Raw genomic sequence first — 21,757 nt, 5'->3', positions numbered from 1 at the left:
AACTTATCCTTTATACTGCCTAGGTGACTGAGACATGACCTATTGCCCAGACTGAGTTAATTATCACAGGACATTTCCTCACAATAGCAGCAGCTCCAATAGGAGTCGTCCCGTCTCCTACATTGTATAGAGGACAATGTGATCAGCTCATTCAATTAACATAAACACAGGTAGTTGGAGTTGATGACACCAGCATCTCCTCACAGGATGTGTCCCAACAGAATGAATCAGTCTTATCAGCAGGGGCCTGCTGGAGGAATCCCCCTCCCTCTTCAGGGACACAAATCCACAGCAAGGAGTCCCCAACAGAACCAAGCAACATACAATATATACATATATACACGACTGAGTCCAATTAGTACAGTTCAGACTGGATTTCTCATTCACCTCACAAAGAGTATTGTTCCATTGAAAATCCAGGGCCCATAATCAAAAGGCAAGAGGCTCGCACCCAGTCCTCTCCAACAGCCTCTGTCCCTTCTAGGTCTGTCACATTTCTCCCCTTTCGGCAGGAGACTAACACAGGAGGAGACCCCAGACGGGTTGACTCACACAGCCAACCTCTGCCTCTCTCAGAGAACATATCTGCCGCTGGGGAGAGGCCTGGACTGGCCCTTCTCCCTGGAGTCCTTTCTGCCGCTGGAGAGAAGACAGGGGGACTGCGCTCACTCCGTCATGCTGTTGGGGATCTGAGCTGACTGCCCAGCATCCCTGGAGTATACAGGTGGAGACTGAAGTCCCATCCACCTTCACAGGAAATCCATCTCCTGTTAGTTGAGGGCAGAGTCCAGCAGTACTCGGCCCTGTTGCCAGCCCTTCTGCTGGAAACCCCACACCATCTGTTCCGGCTAACTGTTGGAGAGGGAGGCCGACTGCCCCACCTCCCTGGAACTCTGTAGTTGTTGCCGGTGCTGGGCAGATGTTGGTAACACTCTGCCCTGTTGCCAGCACTTCTGCTGGGGACTCCGCATCCTCCGCTCCGGCTAACCGTTGGGGCAAGAGGCTGGCTTCCTCCACTCCCAAACTGTGTAGCTGCCATTGGGCAGATGAGCCGGCTGCTTTCTTTTCCATTCCCTCATCTGGTTGCTTGGACGACATGTCTATGGTACTGTCTCCCAGGTGCACTGATCTTTGCTGGGGAAGGAAGGCCGCTTCCTCCACCCTGGCCAACTGTTGGGGAGGGACAACACACACCTCCTCTCCCTTCTCCCCCTGTATCTGCTGCTGGGAAGTGATTGCCACCTTCTCACCCTGGGCCTCCGAAACTGCCACAGGTGTGGGGCAGAGGTCTTGGACCCTCTGTCCGGTTGCCAGCACTTCTGCTGGGGGTTTGCTAGGTGGTTCCTCCTCTACAGAAACGTCTATTAAATCCCCAGTCTCTGGAAGTGGTAAAAGTGTGGGACAGAGGTCTTGGACCCTCTGTTCAGTTACCAGATCTTCAGCTGGAGAAGTTTGTTTTAACTCCATAGATGCTGCTGGCAGAAAATCACATGTTCCTGTCAGTGTTGTGGGAGAAAGGCCGACTACCTCTTCTCTCAAGAAGGCCGAAGCCACTGTTGGTGCTGGGCAGAACACAGTGAACTTTGGCCCTGATAGCAGCTCTTCTGCTGGAGGCTCATCAGGTTGTTCTTCCTCAGCAGAAAAGTCTATCAAATCCCATGTCTCTGCAACTGATGTCTGGGGATAGAGGTTCACCATCTCCTGTCCATGGAACCCAGAAGATGCTATCATTTCTGGGCAGAGGTTAGCAGAGCTCTACCCTGTGGTCAGCACTTCAGGTTTGTTAACGGCAATCTCTGGATTTTCCACTGCCGATTCTCTGGCATGCTGCTGAACTTGTTCTAGCAGTTTCCTGTATGCCCTTTCCAGATGCTGTTCCTTCCTTAGCAAATGGTCCAGATCAGGTTTGAGCTCTGAGACCCCTGCAAGACCGAGCATAGACTCTCTATAGTTTCTCAGGTCCTCAAGGTCAGGTTCCCCTTCATCGCCAAACATAAAATGATCTGTAAGGCTCTCCCACAGCAATCCAGGGCCGCCAAAGTCATATCCCTCCGGAGAGCATTCTGTTGTCTCCCCTAAATATCCCTCCTCTGCGTGCAATTGCAGAGCCCGATAAGGATTGTTGAGCTCTATCTCCTGCTGGACCAGCCTGTCCAACTCAGTCACCCATTGCTCCTGGGGCCGCTCTCCCAGGAATGCCATCCGCAATGCCCGTTGGTCACTGGCCCGTTGCTCTTGGGATGGAAAGCACTTGCTCTGTTTTATACCAGCAAGCTGGAGGGCTCCGATCCAGAGCCCCACCCGAATCTGCTGCCTGAGCTCCAGGTATTCATCCTTAGACACAGTCCTGGTGTATGTTGAAAGGATGATCCGCAGCAGCCCCGGGAACTCTGATGCCAGGTCCATATTTCTGCTGGGGTGACTGAAGTCCGCTATGCTGATCTTGGATCCAGTTGGAGGTTTGGATGTCCCAGACTGCAGGAAGCTTTCCCGCTGCTTGCCATCAATGTCACGGAACGTCCCACACTTCGCTTGAGTGCTTCCGTCATATACCACTTCCTCCCAGTCTGTATACAGATATCAGATATTCCAACCTCTCTGAGCACAAAACAAGGCGACACTTGCTTGTTGCTAACATGAACTCACTTTATTTAGAATCAAAATTACAAGACTTTTTATGCCGTTGGAACCTCCTCTAACAATACAACTGTAACCTAATTAACCTAATTAACATGAGCTAATTAACTTATCCTTTATACAGCCTAGGTGACTGAGACATGACCTATTGCCCAGACTGAGTTAATTATCACAGGACATTTCCTCACAATAGCAGAAGCTTCAATAGGAGTCGTCCCGTCTCCTACATTGTATAGAGGACAATGTGATCAGCTCATTCAATTAACATAAACACAGGTAGTTGGAGTTGATGACACCAGCATCTCCTCACAGGATGTGTCCCAACAGAATGAATCAGTCTTATCAGCAGGGGGCTGCTGGAGGAATCCCCCCTCCCTCCTCAGGGACACAAATCCACAGCAAGGAGTCCCCAACAGAATCAAGCAACATACAATATATACATATATACACGACTGAGTCCGATTAGTACAGTTCAGACTGGATTTCTCATTCACCTCACAAAGAGTATTGTTCCATTGAAAATCCAGGGCCCATAATCAAAAGGCAAGAGGCTCGCACCCAGTCCTCTCCAACAGCCTCTGTCCCGGCTAGGTCTGTCACAACCAATAAGTTCAGTAGGTGACAAAACATAATGCAACATACCTGATAAGGATTGGAACACAAGCTTGGGGGGCCAGCAGGAGAGTAAAGTACCTCCCGTCCTGCCCTCTGTGTAGCCGGCAGAAAGTGACGGGGAAAAGGGGAAACAATTCCCTGTGTTTGTATAGTACTCCGACGTGGCTGCATCTGACGTCACCGCCGCGCCGTACATATAGTGCCATTGCGCATGTGCCCACAGTCAGACAATCGGCATCAGTGGTCACGCATCAGGCATATGATGGCCATTTTAGAAAATCCTATGCCCATAAAATGTAGGAAAGGGCAGAAACCAACGGGAGAGCATGAACCTGGATGGGATGGATCCAATCCAGGGATCGGAACCCCGGAGGGGTAACAGGGGCTGGAAAATAGCTGATGGGGCAGACATAGCAAAATGACACAAGGAGAGCATTGAGGACATCAATTGATTGTATTGGGACATTGATTAAGAGCCAAAACCAAGAGTGCACCAAATGTTTTTTGAGGCTCGTTCTTGAAGGGAGGCAACCCATTGGATATATTTCTATTAGATTGTGATTTCTAGCTTTGGGTTATACCTATTGAAATTATCAGATGGGTAAGGTTAATTTTTATTCAGTAGCCTCATGGTCATTCTCTTCGTTTGTTTTCATGTCCTTCTGTAAAATTTTCTATTTCGCTATATGTTTTTTCTACTCTAGTGAAAATGATTTATATCTGGTTCATGATCCTTTTGTATCTAAACTTGATTATTTGTTTCTGTAATTTTAGTATAATATGATGCCACGCGCTAAGTCTCCTGAGGAAGCTCCACGGAGCGAAACATGTTGAGAAAAGTGGTATTCTTTTGTGATATGTCACTGGATTTTATGAATTTTTTTGTAGTCTATTTGGTCTTATGTCTTGTAAACATTGTCTAACTAAAATTCTGTTTTATTCAAAATTATTGATCAATTGATATTCCCTTATCATATATACATACACCATTAAAGTCCCGAGGTTAGTTACCTCCAAGTCCATTTTCTTTAATTGATATAAATTCGGGATGTGGTGTTGTGATATTTGGTTTCCCTCTTTCCATTTTTTATCGTATCCTAATTCTTCAGTGGACTTCTGGCACAATTGCGGATCAGTAGTTTCGCTGCAGGCTGTAGGCTCACATACATTTTTGTATTAGTCTGATCATACTGTAACCAAATTTTTAAACTGATATCAGAGTTTACCTCTTCACCAATACCCCCATTGACAGAATATGCTCTTCTACATCTCAACATTTCTTCTCTTGGGTAAACCTAATATTATGCAAAATTGGAAATCCCTAAATGTACCTAATTTCGCTGATGTATTCAATGATCTGAATTAAATTGTTCACTTGGATGTCTATATGCCTTGAAAAATGAAAACCTGACTAAGTTTATGGCCTCTTGGAGTTGCTGGACTTCACATAGACTATATGTAGGGTGATACTGTATATGGCAAAACCCTTTTGATTCTACATTACAGTACTTTTTCTACTGGACTTACCCCATCACCATTACGCATAGTTCAATACATTAGGCCTGAACTGTCAATTTATGATGCTATTATTCTATGTTGTAAAGGTGAACTGTGTTTTGTTTGTATTGGTTACCATTTTATAGTTTATCAAACTTGTTACAATTTTTTTTCTCCTATGTTGGATCTAACTGTATATCATCTTTCACCAGTTTTCTGTTAAAACTTATTAAAACATTTTTAAAAATGTGTGCAGTCCCCCAGGGAATCCATACCAGAGCCTTTGAGGTCAGCACAAAAATTAATATCAGACCCTTGATCCAGGCCACATGCTTGCCCATGGCAAAGCACCTTGACCCCATGTTGATGAGGACAAGCATCTCGGGTGGGGAGTGTGACAGACCTAGCTGGGACAGAGGCTGTTGGAGAGGACTGAATGCAAGCCTGTTGCCTTTTGATTATGGGCCCTGGATCTTCAATGGAACAATACTCTTTGTGAGGTGAATGAGAAATCCAGTCTGAACTGTACTAATCGGACTCAGTCGTGTATATATGTATATATTGTATGTTGTTTGATTCTGTTGGGGACTCCTTGCTGTGGTTTTGTGTCCCTGAAGAGAGAGGGGGGATTCCTCCAGCAGCCCCCTGCTGATAAGACTGATTCATTCTGTTGGGACACATCCTGTGAGGAGATGCTGGTGTCATCAACTCCAACTACCTGTGTTTATGTTAATTGAATGAGCTGATCACATTAGCTGATCACTGGCTAGGAGACGAATGGTCTAGGCTGAGGAGGGGGGTGATTGTTGTTTGTATTGTTAATTGTAACTAGCTCCAGCTATTGTGTTTATACTACTGTGTGAGAAGCTCGGTGCCCACAAGTCTGTCATCTGGTCTGGGTAAATTTTTTTAGTAAATTAGCTCATGTTAATTAGGTTAGCTTTGAGTCAGCCTGCTGTATAAATGTGTGTGAGATCTCAAATAAAGAGTTAGTCCTGATGTACTCCAAGACTGGTGTTGTCTAGTTCTTCGGGGTTCCTATAGCCAGATCCATTGGACTCATGTTCCAGTACTTAGGAAGTGGTATACTGACGGAAGCACTCAAGCGGAGTGAGGGACGTTCCGTGACAGGGAGCTTATCAGAATCTGGAACATCCCTTTAACAATAAGAGGGTACCCAGATATTGGTTCCCTATGTGAATGAGTAGGCGTACATAGTACCCCCACTCAGTCACAAAAAAAGTTGCAACCTAGAAATAAAGACATATTAGACAAGTCCTTATAAAAATTTTAAAATAAACTTATTGTAAATCACATCCAAACGTCAATCATGTCGTCCAGCAATACAGATCCACATGAGTCACGATGTCTGATGGCTGATGACCTTCCAAAGGAAAAAACTTCCACCACAAGGATACATATTACTTTTTCACTTGTCATTCACTGAATAGAAAGCAGTAGTAACATCGTTATTATGCATAACATTTGGCTCTTGCCAAATGAGTAAATGTTTGGGTGTTCTTCTGAATGCTTGAACACCCAAAGTTTTGGTCCAAACTTGTATTTGGACTGAATCTTGAGCTCATCACTAGTGATTAGATAATCATAAACTATTGATAACAAAAAATACTTTATGATTATCTCCTTTAATATAACACAAAAGTTACATAATTACATAGTTGGTATGATGGAATAGACACCAGTCTATCCAGTTCAACCTGTGTGGGTGTATGTGTATGTATGTACAGTATTTACTGTATGTCTCCACCATTTCCCTGTATATTGCATTCGCCCATCTAAAAGGTTTTTTTTCCATTTCTTTATTGCTTTTCATTATATCGTATTTTACAAAATCCGAGAAATATTCTCGCCAGCACTTAATATGATACACAATAATACAAACATATTACAAAAAAAGATATTTCAGATTATATGTTTCATGCATTTTATTGCACCAGCTCCTTATTGTAGGACTTTCCGGATCCCGCCACTGTCAGGGAATTAAAATTTTAGCTGAGTTTAGTAACTGGGGGACTAGGGTTGTCTTATATTGTTTAATTGACATACTAACCCCGTGAAACAGACACTCCCATGGGTCCTCTGTTATTTCTACACTGGTTATTTCCTTTATTATGTGTAATACCTCTCTCCAGAAATGTTTGATTTTGGGACATGTCCACCATATATGGGCCATGGTTCCTAGTGCCTTGCACCCCCGCCAGCAGAACTGCGAAACCTCCCTTTGGCATTTGTGTGCCTTGTCAGGTGTTATATACCAACGAGCCAAACACTTGTAGTTCATTTCTATAGTGTTAATATCTGTTGCCATGGTATGTACTAGCTTTAGTATTTTCCCAGTATCTAGATCTTGCCCTGGCGGTCCAAGTTATTCCCTCCATTTACCCATGAATGGCGGCAATTCCTGTCCCTTCAGTTCCATCAATATTTTGTAAATTTTTGAAGTCCCCTTCCTCGAGTTTGTGGCTATGCATAGCTGCTCAATGGGCCTCATGTTCTATTCTGATTGTGGGAGGGTAAACACAAAATGTTTCAGCTGGGAGTACCGCCATTCATCATTCATTAAATCTTTTTTTTGTTTTAATTTGTACAATGTGCAAATTTTACCTTTCTCTATAATATCCTTTAATTGTGCATTTTCTTTTTTTATTCAATTCCCAAACAGTCTCCCTTACCCAGGTGGAAAATAGTTTGTGTCTCTCAGTGGAATAAAAAGTGAATTATGCTCCCATTTTTTCTCTTCTGTGCGTTGTATCCTAAATGTCCAATGTTTTCTGTGTGATATTGTGTGTGTTAGGACTTAATTCTCTTAAATGTGCATGTATCCATATTATTTTCCCCAGTGATGTGTTACTAATCATATTTTCCTTTTCAACCCATCTTTTTTTCTTTATTATTTTTAACCCATTCCAACACCCATGACAGCACAATTGCATTATATATATATATATTATAATGCTATATTATATTCTTAAGATCTGACACCCCCAATCCCCCCTGACCTTTCTCTTTAATCAGCACTGTCGGGCTTCTATGCGGCTTCTTTTTTTTCTATATAAATCTTAAAAGTATTGTTTTTAAAGTTTTAAAGTATGATTGAGGTAAGGGAATCGGTAACATCTGCATCTTATACATGATCTTTGGTAAATTCGTCATTTTAAAAATATTTATTCTGCCGGTCCAGGAGAGATAACTTGTTGTAATTTTATTTAAATCTGTTTTTATTTCATTCAAAAGCGGGATAAAATTTGTTTGATATAATGTCTCAGTACTTGATGTTATTTTTATTCCTAGATATTTCAGGTTAGTTTTTCTCCAGATAAATGGAAACTCCTCTTGAAAAATCTGCTCTTCCTGAGTCTTTATGTTAATATTTAAAATCTCAGATTTCGAAGGGTTCATTTTAAAATTAGATACCTCTCCATATAATTTTAAAGCTTTCATTACATTAGGCAAGGTTGTCCTGGGGCTAGTTATATAAAACAGAATATTGTCAGCATATGCAGCCAATTTGTGTTCTTTTTCCCCAGTCCTTATCCCCTTTATGTGTCTGGGTTCTATCTAATCCTTGGCCAGGAGTGGTTCAAGTGGCAAAACAAACAGCATGGGAGACAGGGGGCACAGGTTTTAGAGAGTGTCCAGTTTACCTTTACCCTCGCTGTAGGCTGATTATATAATGCATTCATCCATTGGGCCATCAGCCGGCCAAGTCCCATCGCCTCTAGTGAACTTTGCATAAATCCCCAGTCTACTCTATCAAACGCTTTTTCAACGTCTATTGAGAGCAGTAGTCCTGGGGATCTACCTTCTTTCATCTTCTGCACTGCTAGGAGTCTCTACTCTCTCTTGCTGGGGTGAATCCCACCTGGTTTGCATGTACTAGCTCCCTCATTACCTTTTTCATTCTATTCGCCCAAATTTTGGCGAATATTTTCGTGTCAATATTCAACAGTGAAATAGGTCTATAACTAGAGCATATTGAGGGGTCTTTCCCTGCCTTTGGGATAACAGTAATTGCGGCCTCCAAGGCCTCTCTCCTCAACTCCCAGTTTGTTCCTATCCCATTCATATAGGTGCACTTTTTGGGGATCAAAATGTCCTTAAATTTTTTATAATAGAGTACCGTGAACCCGTCTAGTCCTGGACTTTTACCTACAGGTAAGTCTTTCAGGGGCCTACTGACTTCTTCTTCTGTTATTGGTTCCTCTAATGTAGTCTGTTTATCTTCTGAGATCTTATTTAAGCCTATTTCTTGTAGATATGTTTTTATTTTTTCTGACCTCTCCTTTTCCCTTTCTGGTGTCTCTTGTTTATTGATCGAGTACAGTTTTCCATAGAATTCCTGGAATACTTTTGCTATCTCTGCTGTGGTATAAACCATCTTCCCCGTGCTCGTCTGTATTTTCTCAATATAGTTAACTGATGTTTTCATTTTTTAATAGTTTGCCCAGGTGCTTCCCCATTTTGTTGCCCCATTGATATCTCTCTTTCTTTATTCTGTTATAGACCATTCAGGTATCCTGTTCTATCAGATCTTTTAATGCTTCCCTTTTTAGGATTATCGCCTGCAGTATTTCATGTTGTCCCTTTTTATTATGCTGTTGTTCTAAGTCCTGAATTTCTTTGGATAGTATTTCCCTATTCCTTGCTTTCTCCTTTTTTTTCCCGTTCCCAAAGCTATCAAAATGCCTCTTATGTAAGCCTTGTGGGCTTCCCAGAGAGTGGCTTTTGATATTTCTTCAGTGTCATTTATTCTAAAATACTGTTCTAGCTCTTTTTTTATCCTATCCTCTGCTGTCTTATCTTGGATTAATTCTTCATTTAGCCTCCAGGTATTGATCTTGTTCTGTACCCCCTCTACCTTCATTTTCACTATCACAGGAGTATTTATCTGAAAAGGTTGTTATTCCTTTTTTTTTTTTTTTTGAAAAGTAAATTTTATTGTATCAATGAAACAATACAAAAATATGACAACCAACTTGCTCATCGGATACATAGGGAACCTTGTATACAGTATGTAACAGGTAACAAACCAAACACATGGCTTACATTTTGTCATATTGGAATGTTCCAGTGTCTCTGTCCCCTTCACCTCCCGCACCCTGTCTGGGATCTTGCTGTGCAGGAGGTAGCCAGGTCCGGGGATCCAGAACATATGTGAAAAGATATGAAGTAGATTAATAATTTTCAAACAATTATGCACAATGGATAACGCACTTGTAAAAAGGAGCTCTAGACTAGCTGCGTTATCAAAGAGCTGACAATCTGGATTGTAGTCTCAGGGAGGGTTCATTTAATATCTTCATCTGGAACCGGAGCGCCTTGTAAGAGAGTTACTGAGAAAAAGATGAAGATAGCCTTTCTTGAAGATTAACCAATTGATTGTTAAAAGGGGTTCCTACTTATACCAAGAGCCAGTGAAGAATGGCAGTGAGAGATATAGGGAAAGGAGAGAAAAGAAGAAAAGAGGGGAACTAAGAAGGAAAGTAATGAGAGTATGACAGGGATTGGGACGGAGGACGTGCACAGGAGGCCGCCGCCAGAGAAAACTTGAGGATCACCCTGGAAAAGATTCCAGCCTGTGTTTTATGAGCCAGGCTTACAGGGAGATCCCTAAATGGGTAGCCCAAGGTTCCCAAATGAGTTTAAATTTGTCCATTGTGTCGAGGATGGTATTGGAGATCTTTTCCTGCATCATTATCCATGAAAATTTTTGTATAGCTAAATGGAAGGAAACTGTCAGAGATTTCCAAGACCGGGCAATGGTCATTTTGGCTCCAAGGAGGATGAAACGAATTAGAATCTGGTTAGGCTTAGAGGTTTTAGGGATTAGACGGTTGAGTAAGGCGAAAGTTGGATCTTGCTTAATCTCAAAGGCAGTGGTTCTGCGAATAAGGGAGAATATCTTATTCCAAATCATTCTAATTCTAGGACACTCCCAAAGGACATGCAGGAGAGTACCCATGTGGTTGCATCCTCTAAAACATAGCGGTGATGTCTGTGGGTAGTATTTGGCAAGACGGGTAGGAACCAAATACCAGAGGGTCAACACTTTAAGGCTAGCCTCAATCAGGGAAGTGTTTAGTATACCTTTAAATGAACGGGCAAAATTAGAATGCCATAAGTCTAAATCCCAGCTGAAGTCCAGATCACGTTCCCAGCTCAACATGTAGGTTGTTTTTTCCATTGGATCAGCCAGTGTTGAGTAGATAAGGGAGATGCCCCCTCTCGTGTCCATGGCCGAGAAACACCACTGTTCATAGGGAGTTACTGAAAGTGGGATTTCGCTGCTCCTCCATAGCAGGTTAAGGAAATGTGATAATTGGTAGAACCTGAATTTCGAGTTTTGAGGTGCAGTAGGATAAAATTAGGGGACCATTTGAATTGAAGAAATGTCCAATTCTGTATAGGCCTTTGTCTAGCCACCACTTGAAAGCCTTGGTATCTAGTCCTGGGGGGAACCTGGGATTATGGAAGATGTGGGCAAGTGGTTGCCAGGTAGAAGTTAGGGGTCTCAGTTTGTGAAGGGAATCGCATAGTGCCATCGAGTGAGATAAGAGGTTGTTATTCCTATGTTCGTACTTCTCACTAGTTCTAACAACCTATGTTCCATCAAGAAGTAGTCGATTCTTGAGTACATCCCACATACAGAGGAGTAGAAAGTATGGTCTCTTATTTTATCGTGCTGTGTTCTCCATACATCCATCAGTTGATTTTGATGTAACTTCTTTTTAAGCATCTTCCACTGACTGTTTCCAGTCCACTGTAGATAGGATGTACTATCTATCCCAGGTTCCATATTAGAATTAAAGTCCCCAGCTATAATCACACCACCTTTCTTAAACTCCATTAACCTTTCGATAGTTCCTTTTAAATATTTCATTGGGTTTTTATTGGGGCAATAGAAATTCGCCAAGGTGTATTTTTCCTCCCTGATTTTTCCTTTCAGGAACAAAAAACGCCCTTCTGGGTCCGCCAGTCTCTACTTCTGAGAAAACCTGACACCCCCCCCCCGGTGAATCCTATTGCTACCCCCTTTGCCCATTTAGTTATAGAGTCACCATAGTACCATATCTGTAAGTCATTTGATATTATTTTGGTGTTTATTTCATGTGAAAAATGTGTCTCCTGCAAGAAGACAACTTCTGCTTTTAGTTGTTTTAGTTCTCTGAGTATATTAGATCTTTTTATAGGTGTGTTAAGCCCTCGCACATTATATATCAAAAACGTTAATACTGTCATCTTTGTTTAGTGCGGGCCCTGCCCGACCCCTTGTCTTCTTGTTCTAACTCAGTGAACTTAGGAGTTTCAATTCTTCCACCAACATCTTTGCCCAAGTATCGAGAGGTTCCTCCCCCCTTTCCTTCCCCCCTTTCCTTCCCCCCTACCCTTTGGGGGAGGTCCCAGCCTCCCCCCCACCCTTTCTGTCAGTCTCCCCATGACCTAAGGATCCGAGGCTCTCCTACTCCTTCTAGCCTTCGGTTCTCCCCCTGAGGTGGTCCTCCGCCAGTATGCATAAGACCGAGCTGCTGCCCCCTTTCTTTCAGGGGATAACCCAGTGTCCGCTCCACTCCCACATTTCTTGTGTTTTCCCAATTACCCCCCACCCCCCTGGGCCCGCCGCCCAAATTCCTCCCCTCCGTTTTAAATTTTCTTCTTAGTAGTTGCTATCTTCTTTTTTTCTTAAGACCGGGTTCTATTGTTGTTGCTCCTCTGTGCTAGATATTTTGTCCTGCGCTTCCCACCAACGAGGTATCTCAGTCAATGTCATGTCCAATCTGTTACAAAATTTAGGAGTATCCTCTGGGAATCTTAGCATTATGATCTGCTTTCCTTTCGCCCAATCAAACAGGCCGGGAAACTCCAGGAGTATTGAATCGCATGTGCTTTCATTTGTTCCAATAAAGATTTTAATGTTCTTCTCCTTATCAGTGTCTCTGTGGCCAGATTAGGGAATATCTGTAAATTGGTCTCTTCATATTTAAAAGGCTGCTTAGATTTTAGAGTCATCCAGATCTATTCTTTGTCTTTATAGTTATGAAATCTAACAATCACATCTCTTGGGATTTCTCCTGGCAGATCGACCGGTTCTCTAATCCTATGTACTCTTTCGAGCTTTATTTTTTCTGTCAGTGAAAGCCCCAGCAGCGGGCCGAATATTTCATCCATTTTTTCCTGAAAGTTTTCACCTTGTAGTTCGGGTAAACCATTAATTCTTAAATTTTTTCTCCTCTTACGGTTTTCATGGTCTTCCATTTTATATGTCATATACATACCATTGTTCTCTTAGTACCCCAGTCATGTTCTTTAAGTTCATTTATTTCAGCCGCTTGTGAGTCCAATTTTTCTTCTGTTTCCTCCACTCATCTCAGTATCTGATTCAGATCCCTGTGTATTGTAGCTATTTCCACCTTTATGGACTGCTCCAGCCTGGCAAACTTCTCCGCCATTTCATTTTTAGTTGGTAATTGCTTTTTTTTTTTTTTTGTCTTGGCTCCACTTCAGCTTCTTCTTCTTCTACCCCCCTCTTCATTTACAGTAGCAGAGATATTTATCCCGTCTGATTGCCTGCTCTGCCCATTTCTCGGCACGCCTTCTGTTGTTTACTCTTAGCTCCCGGCAGTTTTCCTGGACTATCTTTTGTTCCTTCTTGTGTCACGTATTTCTTTATAGTACCCGGGTTGGCTGTCACTTTAGGCAGGTTAGCTCTCGCACCACTCACTGGTTTCCCCCTCATGTTATTCAGTAGTTTAAAAGAAATATTCAAAGGGTATTTTCTTTTTCTGATGATGCGATTATTGTTGGTTTTTCCCGTAGCTCTAAGTAGCTTTTCTGATTAGTGGCTCCTTTTTTTTAATCAGAAAGGTTTTTATTGTGCATAAGAAACGCATACATATAGCATACAGGTAAAAGTACATGGCATATACATATCTCAAAGTTCTCACATAGTGTATTATGGAAACATTTATCAGCTACCTGAAATTATTATAAGACGGTTCCGGTTGCATTCTATCAGGGATATAACCTATCATATCATTATCTTTTAACAATAATAGATCTAACATGTAATGTAGTTCACAAGGAGTATATATCCAAATGAAGTACAATTTGAGCGAGTACCAACTATAATAATGTTACCCTTATATACTGAAATCTCTAGTGAACTCTGCTCACCTTAAAGTATAAAAAATAGAAAACATGTCGTTCAATTAACAGTAGCATTGAAATCAACTCTATTACATTGTAGTTCCGTCAGCCATGTTTTAAATCCGTTATGTTTAATTCAATGTAATATTCATCGGAGGAAGAGAAAGTAAAATAGAGGAAAAAAAAAAAAAAGGAGAAGAAGAGAAGAAAGGAGAGAAAAAGAAGGAGCGATAGAAACAAAACAGAGCAAAACCTTGCCATACAGTACCATATTCGCATATACTGCCATATATCCCACAGGGAATGCCCCTTCTTATAATCCCCGCTGCTTTGCCTGTGTACAGTTTCCATACAGTAATCAAGTCTACATCAACCCAAGAGTAACCTATCTTTAATTAATTGGTGTGGAGCCAAACCAGGAACGTCTAGCCATGCCTGCCATATTGAAAGGAACTTTTGTGGGGCCTTCCTATGTTGGTAAGTAGCTTTTTCTCTTATTAGGAGCCTGTTCACGCTGTCTATCCATTGCCTCCTGGTGGGAACTCGCGGGGTGATCCACCACTGGGCAATCAATCTTCTCGCTGTGTATAATAAACGAATAAGCGCTATACGTGTTGGTGGGGGTGTTAACTCTTCGTCTATTCCCCCCAGTAAACAGATCATTGGAGTTCTCTCAAGAGGTATCATAAATACTTCCGAAATCGTGTCCAGTACTTCTTTCCAATATCTGAATAGCTTGGGGCATTTCCATGTCATGTGGAGCAAGTCTCCATGATCACGTTCACATTTTGGGCACAGGGGTGAATCCCTAATTCCCCATTTATAAAGTTGAAGGGGGGTTCTGTACGCCCTATGTAGCAAGTAGAGGTGTGAGAGTTTCTGGGATGCAGATATTGATACCAGGGGGGCATTCATAAGGCATGTATTCCAACTATCTCCATCCATTTCTCCTATATCCTCCTCCCACCGCTGTCTGCATGGTAATCTAGAGGGATCTTGTATTCGTGCTATAAGAGTATTATAACATCTAGATATCATGCCTTTTTTAACTTCTTCCATAAAGACATCCTGTATAATCGGATGTTCTATTTGTTGGGTCCTGACAGTTCTATTCTGGGTTTGTAAGGCATGACGCAGTTGGAGATATTTATAAAAATTATTATTTGGGATCTCAAACTCTATTTGAATCTGCTGAAATGATTTAAGAGTGTTATCTTGGTATACTTGTGAGATATATTTGATGCCTGCTTCCTCCCAACTCCTGAAGCCCTTTAGTTTTTGTATTTCTTTCAGTTGTCTATTTCGCCAAAGAGGCGTGCTGGATAGAAAGCCCGTGATGCCTATTAGTTTCTTGACATAGGACCAAAGTAAGATCAACAATTTGATCGTAGGAACTTCCGGGTCTAAATGCGAGAATCCCGCCTCCAAAGTTGCCAGCGCTGAGTAATTGCTGTCTTCTAGTATTATAAGTCTACGAATCGGGTCTTTGGGATCCAGAAAGCCCCATCCTCCTAATTGTTGTAATTGGGAAGCTAAATAATACATTCTGGGATGAGGGACTGCAAGTCCCTCCTCCTCTTTGCCATGCTGTAACGTTGATAGTTTTATCCTCGCTATTTTTTTCCTCCATATGAGTTCTCTGAATTGGGTCTCTATTCTGTCAAACCATTTTTTAGGTATCCATACCGGAGAAATATTGAAAATATATAACAGTTGCGGTGCCCAGACCATTTTAATTAGATTAATTCTACCAACAACAGACAAGGGCAGTTTACACCAGGCCCTGCTCCTTTCACGGAATTTAGTCAACAGAGGTGTTAGGTTCTGGTCAACATAAGTAGCTGGGTTAGGGGTCACCTGGATCCCCAGGTAGCGGAATGAGTTGACTTGTTGTATCATCTCTGCACCTAGGGGCAGTGGAGTACTCAAGGGGTCGAGCGGCATCAACACTGACTTATCCCAGTTAATGGAGAAGCCTGATAATTCCCCAAATTCCTTAATGAGAGACATGACTGTTTGTAGTGTATCTTTTGTGTCCCCTAAATATAGCAGGGTTTCGTCTGCATACATGGACACTATGTCTTTATTCGTACCTCTTTGAAATCCTACTATTCTAGCGTCACCTCTAATTTTTGTTCCCAGGGGTTCTAGGGCCAAGGCAAACAGTAGGGGTGACAATGGGCACCCCTGCCTGGTACCTCTAAATAAAGGAAAAGGTTCTGAAAGTTCCCCATTAATTCGTATCCTGGCAGTGGGCGCGGAGTACAAAAGTTGTATCCATCTAGTAAAGGTGTCTCCCAGTCCCATGTTCTGCAGCGTTTTCCACAGATAAGGCCACTCGACACTGTCGAAGGCCTTAGCTGCGTCTAGTGAAAAAACTGCCCTATTGCCTGCGTTGTCCACTGGGAGTTGTAGATTCAGGAATAGTCGTCTTATATTTTGGGCCGTGGATCTCGTGGGAATGAACCCGGATTGGTCTCTATGTACTATTTTATGAATTACTTTGGCCAATCTGTTTGCTAACATCCGAGCCAGCAGCTTGATATCGGACGTGAGCAGTGAAATGGGTCTATAGGATCCAGGGGAATTTGCATCTTTGCCCGGTTTTAATATAACAATAATGATCGCCTCATTCATCGAGCTGGGCAATGAGCCCTCTCTTAGTGCCTCATTATAAACTTTCAGTAGTGTGGGAAGCATGGAGTCGGCGTAGCGTTTGTATATCTCCGATGGGAGACCATCTACACCTGGCGATTTATTGTTTTTAGCTTGAGATAAGGCAATGTCTAGTTCCTCTGCTGTTAAAGGGGCATTAAGCATGGTCCTATCTTCTATTGGCAGACTGGGGAGCTCACAGCTATTTAAAAAATCTTCTATTATACTGTCAGCTGGTGTAACTTTAGAAGTATAAAGGTCAGCATAGAAGTCACCAAAAACCGTCAGGATGTCAGGAGTAGAGCATTTCAGAGCGCCTTGTGCATCATAGATGGCGGAGATGAGAGAGGATGATTGCTGAGACCGTGCCATTACTGCAAGCATATGACCAGTTGTCTCCCCCTCCTCAAAGTGTGATTGTTGCAGAAAAAAACGTTTGTTCTCCGCCAGCTGCAATGCCAACTGCCTAGACATTGTCTGTGCACCCAGCCATGCCCTCTTAGTGTCTCCTGTAGGGTCGTTAATATAATTGTTTTCAGTTTCAGTGACTCTACTCCGTACCAACAATTCCCAGGCCTTGGTGTTAGTTTTAATCTGTGATATTGTTTTAATAAGTTGTCCTCTCAAAAAGGCCTTCGCTGCCTCCCAGACCACCCCCAACTTAGCCGTACCGATATTATCCTGTAAAAACATCTTGAGTGCACCGCTTATAGGATCTGGTTCAGTGAACAGCGAGAGCCAGAAGGGATTAAGTTTCCATAGTGGACGTCTGTACCTACTTGGTAATGAAATGGTCACCCAAAAGGTCAAGTGGTCAGATATATGCCTATCTGCATATCCTGATTCCTCTATTAAGTGAAGCATTTTGTCATTCCCAAGGCCCAAATCTATTCTAGATAATCCGTCATATGAGGCTGAATGACAGGAGTATTTTTTATCGTTAGGGTGTTTAGACCTCCAGACATGTATCAGCCCCAGTTCTTCAAGTATTCTGGCAAAGGGGGTACTACCTTTTACCTGACATGTACTAGCAATAGGTACAGGAAACTTATCCTTATGAAAATTCAAAAAATTATTGTAATCCCCCATTGCCAGTAAGGGTACTTCTGGGTATAGGGCCATAAAACTTGCCAGGTGTCTGATAACCTCTGAGTTATACGGTGGGGGTATATAAATGCTAGCAATAATACATCTTAGGCCTGTAATTGTGCATAAAAGAAAGACATATCTACCAGCCGGGTCAATGCGTTTTCTAATGCAATTGAATTGAACATCCCTCCTGATCAGTATACTTGCTCCCCTTGAGTAAGTGGAGTCGGTTGCATGAAACTGGTTTGTATATAATCGTGGGCTAAAACTGGGAGGGGGGTCTGCAGAGAAATGGGACTCCTGCAAGCAGACCACCCCCGCATTCAGCGACTTGAGATGTCTAAGGACCGCCACCCGCTTTACTGGATTTCCCAGTCCTCTGACATTCCAAGTCACAATGGTCAATTTAGTCATCCCCATCTTGTTTCAGAATCATTGACCAGGCCAGCATAACTCTCATCAGACCTTTTAGGTTATACAACATCATAGCATCTAGGAGGAGGGAGAAACCCCCACTCCCCATATCATACTTGGTTTCTCCATTCTGAAAACATTTAGGTATCTGTAGACATGAGATCATGTTGCAAGGCAATGAAAAATAATCTAGCAGGTTAGCGTATAAGTACAGCAGGCAGTCAATTTTTGGCTTAATGCATGTTGCTCTGTATGGCATAATTCTAAAGGTCAGCAGTTCGCACAGCCACGCTGCTGCAGTGTTAACTTTTCCCACACAACAGGTGTGGGAGGGGTAAAAGCCTTGAAAACTCCTAGTTAACCAGTAGGCTAGTTCTCGTAGGGGTTTCACAGCTACGGTAGGCATGTATTTCTTCTTTAGTTGCAATCAAAAATGTGGAAAAAAAGCAACGGAAAAAACAGGGGGAGAGGGTGAAACAAACAAACAGTACTCCTCTGCCGCCTGAACATCGGATATGAGTGTAGAGACTGTCCACCGCAATCAGCACACTTAGAACTTAAAATCTCCTCACGGCCCAGGCATCCATCCCAGCAAAAACAGACCGAGTCTTGTCAGGAAATTACATATCAAGGACTTAGCATTTAAGCAGGGGCATCTCTTTGTGGTCTGGCAGCTTTAAGGGCCCTATCTTCACGATCTAGCCATTGAGCCGCCATGTCCGGGCGTTCAAAAAAGCGAGTTTCCCCGAGTGCAACCACACGGAGGCGGGCAGGATATAGCATCGCATATGGCAAGTTAAGGTCTCTTAATCTTCGTTTAACATCCATGAACTTTGCTCGCTGCTTCTGGAGTTCAGACGAGAAATCCGGAAACAGGGCGATTTTGGAGTTTTCATTATTCAGCTTACCTCCCATGGTTCTGGCCTTAGCAAGAATGGCATCTCTGTCTTTGTAGTTTAAGAGCTTAAACAGAAAAGCACGAGGGTGATTGCCAGGAGGCAGCGGGCGAGATGGCACTCTGTGCGCTCTCTCCACCGCAAATAGCGGAGAGAAAGCTTCTTTTCCAAATGTAGTGAGGAGCCATTGTTCTATGAAAGTGACCGGGTCTTTACCTTCTATCCTTTCTGGGAATCCTAAGGCGCGGACATTGTTGCGGCGCATGCGATTTTCCAAATCATCTAAGCGCGCTGCATGCTGATCTGTAAGATGGCAGTTATACTTTAAATCTCTCTGCATGGGTACTAGATCATCTTCAATTACACTGACCCTGCTCTCTATTGCAGCTGTGCGCTCTCTCAGCTTTTGCATGTCCTGTCTCACAAAGAATATCTCAGCTTTGACACCTTTAACTTCATCAGTCAGGGTTGAGATGGATCTGTTGCATATAGTTACTGCTGAGAGTATATCTCTGAGAGTGGGTTCAGCATTATCCGGGGGCAGGATTGATGGCTGAGTGCCCTGATGAGAATGTGAAACTGTACTCACTGCGGCCCAGTCAGAAGGGGATCCAGTGCCATCCTCCAGTGGAATAGTATTATCCATCTCCAGCTGACTTCCTTCTTCTTCACTAAGGTCAGATCTGGGTGATGGTAGTACTTTTGATGTTTTATTGCCAAACAGGAGCTTTTGAGCAGCCTCCTTATATTTCTCCTTTTGGGATCTCTGTGGCAGAGCGCCATCTTGAGCCTGAGCTGCGGGCGGGCCGCCACCATCCTTGCCCCGTTTTGGCATGTTCTGCAGCCGTAAATCGATCGGGTAAGCGGGTCGGCTGCGGCTCGGATCGTGTGCGGTTCCGATCGGGGGTGTCAGCGGGTTGAGTGATCCAGAGGATAATTGTCAGGATTTTCGGCGAGCTGAGGAGAAGTGCGTCCTGCTACATGCGCTGCCTGGCCACGCCCCCTTAGTGGCTCCTTTCGCTCAGGTTCAGTTCATACTTTTATAACATAAATGGTAAACCTGTTAATTTTTATTCTGTGAATGTCCAGATCTAGGACGGGTATTTCCCCAGGTCTCTCACTCGCTGGGATTTAACCTGTTGTTATTTCCTGATCCGGACCCAGATCTAAGGGGAATAAAAACATTCCCATTTAATTGTCCTTTATTATCTCCGGTCTTTACCTGTATTTTCCACCTGACACAAGAAACAACTTAGAGAAAAAAAACATGCAAAACGCCCCAGACTGGGCACTGTCTCTGTTTTACTTTAATATAGTGTAGTATGTATAATCCTATTTTTTTTTTCCTCTCACACTATTGCTTGAGATACATGAAAATAGCACGTTTTTATATTTATATCCCTGTTCTGTTCTGGCTCACAGTCAAAGAAACACAATACTTTTTTATCTTCACAAGTTTTAACTCGCCATGTGTTACTCACTGTGGGTCCTTATGATTCTGTGTTTCACTCTGCAGTCCATTGGGGTGCCTTTCTACTTTCCACAAGTAGTCTGAGGGGTGCCAGGGGGTGCATGGAAAGGGAGAGCAAGTTATCTCCCAGATCGACCTATTCCCAGGAGGGTTTCACTGCCGGTCCCCTCATTCGAACGAGAGCGCTGTCTCTAGAGGCTCCTCCCAACCATCCCAACCAGGACTTCGCATGCCAGTCCTTTCACTGCCTCTCCCTTCCTGGCAGTCAGCCCGGGAGGCCCCCTCCTCCGGGCGCCAGCAGCGTCCTCCAGTCCCTAGCCCTTCACAGCTTGAGCACAGGTAGGGGTATACTCTGAGGGCAGGGGGAAGGCCCTTCCAGGCGGCGGGGTGAGGGGGGATCACGGAGCGGGGAGAACTCAAATCCTCACAGCCGCATCTCGTGTGGAGCTTCACGGACCTCCCGGGATCAGCAGCCGCCCATGTCTGGCGCCCACAACAGGCACCGCCCTCCTGTTCACGGGCCTTTCGTTTTCTACCATTTTTTTAAATTAGTGACACTCCACACTGATACCACCAATTGTGGAAGGGAGTTCCACATCCTTACCGCTCTAACAGTATAGAACCCCTCACGCAGTTTAAGGTTAAACCGCTTCTCATCCAACTTCATTAAGTGGCCACTTGCCTTTTTAAGCAACCTGAGACTGAATAGTTTTCTCCTTATGCTCGAATTAACATTTAGATATTTGTTATCAATATTATATCTATAAGAGTCTCCTCTCCAGGGGGAATAAGTTTAATGTTTGTAGTCATTCCTCATAACTGAGGTCCTCCAGTCCCCTTATTAGCTTTGTTGCCTTTCTCTAGACTCTCGCCTGGCATTTGTATAGTGGTAGAAATACTGTATAGTCTTGTCTCTTGAACAAATACAATTTTTAATGTATGTAATAGTCTGCTGGCCTTGCTTTCGGCAGCTTTACATTGCATGCTATTGCTGAGCCTGTGATCTACTGGAACTCCAAGATCCTTTTCCATCCTTGATTCCCCCAGAGGTTCTCACCCCAGGGAGTAACTTGCATTCATATTTTTTGCCGCCAAGTGCATTATTTTGGATTTATCAACATTAAACCTCATTTGCCATATAGTTATCTACGTCTTTATTTTATCGAGGTCTTCTTGTAAAGAATTTCCCTGCTTAACTTTGTATTGTCAAACACTGAGATTGAACTTTTTATTCCAACCTCCATATCATTTATGTATCATTAATGTACAAATTAAACAGAATTGGTCCCAGGACAGAGCCCTTGGGCACCTTGTTCAC

The 21,757-nt window shown here is 43.1% G+C and overlaps 1 protein-coding gene across 2 annotated transcripts in view; it reads left to right on the top strand.

The window, feature by feature from the left end:
• Positions 1–21,757, top strand: part of LOC141103550 (dimethylaniline monooxygenase [N-oxide-forming] 2-like) — a 129,205-nt gene that overhangs the window by 13,846 nt on the left and 93,602 nt on the right. The gene's annotated exons all lie outside the window — the stretch shown is intronic.

Source organism: Aquarana catesbeiana, linkage group LG07 (assembly GCF_042186555.1).
Source record: "Aquarana catesbeiana isolate 2022-GZ linkage group LG07, ASM4218655v1, whole genome shotgun sequence".
NCBI lineage: Eukaryota > Metazoa > Chordata > Amphibia > Anura > Ranidae > Aquarana > Aquarana catesbeiana.
The sequence above is the reverse complement of the archived record's forward strand: the minus strand, read 5'-3'. Positions and strand labels throughout refer to the sequence as shown.